This window comes from Sceloporus occidentalis, unplaced genomic scaffold, assembly GCF_023333645.1.
Source record: "Sceloporus occidentalis isolate IW3139 unplaced genomic scaffold, rSceOcc1.0.p SCAF_38, whole genome shotgun sequence".
Taxonomy (NCBI): Eukaryota; Metazoa; Chordata; class Lepidosauria; order Squamata; family Phrynosomatidae; genus Sceloporus; species Sceloporus occidentalis.
The window spans coordinates 7,892,501-7,895,000 of NW_028317018.1; the positions used below are offsets into that span (position 1 = coordinate 7,892,501).

A 2,500-nucleotide genomic window follows, 5' to 3' on the forward strand; every position below is an offset into this window, starting at 1 on the left:
TTATTTGAACCTTCTCACCTTCTCACCTTCTCTGTCCTGTCCCAGGGCTTATAATTATTTCTGTCTGACGACAAGCAGCAGCAGCAGCAGCAGCAGCAGCAGCAGCAGCAGCAGCAACAGAATAAGAGAAGTAAAATAAAACACTCTCACGCCTACGGCCATACCACCCTGAAAGCACCCAATCTTGTCTGATCTTGGAAGCTAAGCAGGGTTGGGCCTGGTTAGTACCTGGATGGGAGACTGCCTGGGAATACCAGGTGTTGTAGGCTTTTTCTTCTCTCACAGTCCGAGGAAAGCTTTTTGCCATGTGTTTCTTGCTCATCATCAAAGCTTTAAACCTTTATTTGAACCTTCTCACCTTGTCACCTTCTCTGTCCTGTCCCAGGGCTTATAATTCTTTCTGTCTGACGACAAGCAGCAGCAGCAGCAACAGCAGCAACAGCAGCAACAGCAGCAGCAGCAACAGCAGCAGCAGCAACAGCAGCGGCAACAGAATAAGAGAAGTAAAATAAAACACTCTCACGCCTACAGCCATACCACCCTGAAAGCGCCCAATCTTGTCTGATCTTGGAAGCTAAGCAGGGTTGGGCCTGGTTAGTACATGGATGGGAGACCACCTGGGAATAACAGGTGTTGTAGGCTTTTTCTTCTCTCACAGTCCGAGGAAAGCATTTTGCCATGTGTTTCTTGCTCATCATCAAAACTTTAAACTATTATTTGAACCTTCTCACCTTCTCTGTCCAGTCCCAGGGCTTATAATTCTTTCTGTCTGACGACAAGCAGCAGCAGCAACAGAATAAGAGAAGTAAAATAAAAAACTCTCCCGCCTGCAGCCATACCACCCTGAAAGTGCCCGATTTCATCTGATCTTGGAAGCTAAGCAGGGTTGGTCCTGGTTAGTACCTGGATGGGAGACCACCTTGGGATACCAGGTGTTGTAGGCTTTTTCTTCTCTCACAGTCCGAGGAAAGCTTTTTGCCATGTGTTTCTTGCTCATCATCAAAGCTTTAAACCTTTATTTGAACCTTCTCACCTTGTCACCTTCTCTGTCCTGTCCCAGGGCTTATAATTCTTTCTGTCTGACGACAAGCAGCAGCAGCAGCAGCAGAAGCAGCAACAGCAGCAACAGCAGCAACAGCAGCAACAGCAGCAGCAGCAACAGCAGCAGCAACAGAATAAGAGAAGTAAAATAAAACACTCTCACGCCTACAGCCATACCACCCTGAAAGCGCCCAATCTTGTCTGATCTTGGAAGCTAAGCAGGGTTGGGCCTGGTTAGTACCTGGATGGGAGACCGCCTGGGAATACCAGGTGTTGTAGGCTTTTTCTTCTCTCACAGTCCGAGGAGAGCTTTTTGCCATGTGTTTCTTGCTCATCATCAAAGCTTTAAACCTTTATTTGAACCTTCTCACCTTCTCTGTCCTGTCCCAGGGCTTATAATTCTTTCTGTCTGACGACAAGCAGCAGCAGCAGCAGCAGCAGCAGCAACAGCAGCAACAGCAACAGCAGCAGCAGCAGCAGCAGCAGCAGCAGCAGCAGCAGCAGCAGCAGCAGCAACAGAATAAGAGAAGTAAAATAAAACGTTCTCACGCCTACGGCTATACCACCCTGAAAGCGCCCAATCTTGTCTGATCTTGGAAGCTAAGCAGGGTTGGGCCTGGTTAGTACCTGGATGGGAGACCACCTGGGAATACCCGGTTTTGTAGGCTTTTTCTTCTCTCACAGTCCGAGGAGAGCTTTTTGCCATGTGTTTCTTGCTCATCATCAAAGCTTTAAACCTTTATTTGAACCTTCTCACCTTCTCACCTTCTCACCTTCTCTGTCCTGTCCCAGGGCTTATAATTCTTTCTGTCTGACGACAAGCAGCAGCAGCAGCAGCAGCAGCAGCAGCAACAGCAGCAACAGCAGCAACAGCAGCAGCAGCAGCAGCAGCAACAGAATAAGAGAAGTAAAATAAAACACTCTCACGCCTACAGCCATACCACCCTGAAAGCGCCCAATCTTGTCTGATCTTGGAAGCTAAGCAGGGTTGGGCCTGGTTAGTACCTGGATGGGAGACCACCTGGGAATACCCGGTTTTGTAGGCTTTTTCTTCTCTCACAGTCCGAGGAAAGCTTTTTGCCATGTGTTTCTTGCTCATTATCAAAACTTTAAACTATTATTTGAACCTTCTCACCTTCTCACCTTCTCTGTCCTGTCCCAGGGCTTATAATTCTTTCTGTCTGACGACAAGCAGCAGCAGCAGCAGCAGCAGCAGCAGCAGCAGCAGCAGCAACAACAGCAGCAACAGCAGCAACAGCAGAAACAGCAGCAACAGCAGCAACAGCAGCAGCAGCAGCAACAGAATAAGAGAAGTAAAATAAAACGTTCTCACGCCTACGGCCATACCACCCTGAAAGCGCCCAATCTTGTCTGATCTTGGAAGCTAAGCAGGGTTGGGCCTGGTTAGTGCCTGGATGGGAGACCACCTGGGAATAACAGGTGTTGTAGGCTTTTTCTT

At 48.4% G+C, this 2,500-nt stretch overlaps 6 non-coding genes and 1 pseudogene across 6 annotated transcripts; all 7 read left to right on the plus strand.

The window, feature by feature from the left end:
• Nucleotides 1-150: 150 nt before the first annotated feature.
• On the plus strand, nucleotides 151-269 carry LOC149293687 (5S ribosomal RNA). The gene has a single exon (XR_016272607.1). It is a non-coding gene; the product is annotated as a 5S ribosomal RNA (ribosomal RNA).
• A 254-nt stretch (nucleotides 270-523) lies between these two features.
• Nucleotides 524-642, plus strand: LOC149293688 (5S ribosomal RNA). The gene has a single exon (XR_016275844.1). It is a non-coding gene; the product is annotated as a 5S ribosomal RNA (ribosomal RNA).
• A 183-nt stretch (nucleotides 643-825) lies between these two features.
• On the plus strand, nucleotides 826-944 carry LOC149293689 (5S ribosomal RNA; annotated as a pseudogene).
• Nucleotides 945-1,204: 260 nt separating this feature from the next.
• Nucleotides 1,205-1,323, plus strand: LOC149293690 (5S ribosomal RNA). The gene has a single exon (XR_016276973.1). It is a non-coding gene; the product is annotated as a 5S ribosomal RNA (ribosomal RNA).
• A 267-nt stretch (nucleotides 1,324-1,590) lies between these two features.
• Nucleotides 1,591-1,709, plus strand: LOC149293691 (5S ribosomal RNA). The gene has a single exon (XR_016276119.1). It is a non-coding gene; the product is annotated as a 5S ribosomal RNA (ribosomal RNA).
• Nucleotides 1,710-1,968: 259 nt separating this feature from the next.
• On the plus strand, nucleotides 1,969-2,087 carry LOC149293692 (5S ribosomal RNA). The gene has a single exon (XR_016275647.1). It is a non-coding gene; the product is annotated as a 5S ribosomal RNA (ribosomal RNA).
• Nucleotides 2,088-2,374: 287 nt separating this feature from the next.
• Nucleotides 2,375-2,493, plus strand: LOC149293693 (5S ribosomal RNA). The gene has a single exon (XR_016276117.1). It is a non-coding gene; the product is annotated as a 5S ribosomal RNA (ribosomal RNA).
• The last annotated feature ends 7 nt before the right edge of the window (nucleotides 2,494-2,500 follow it).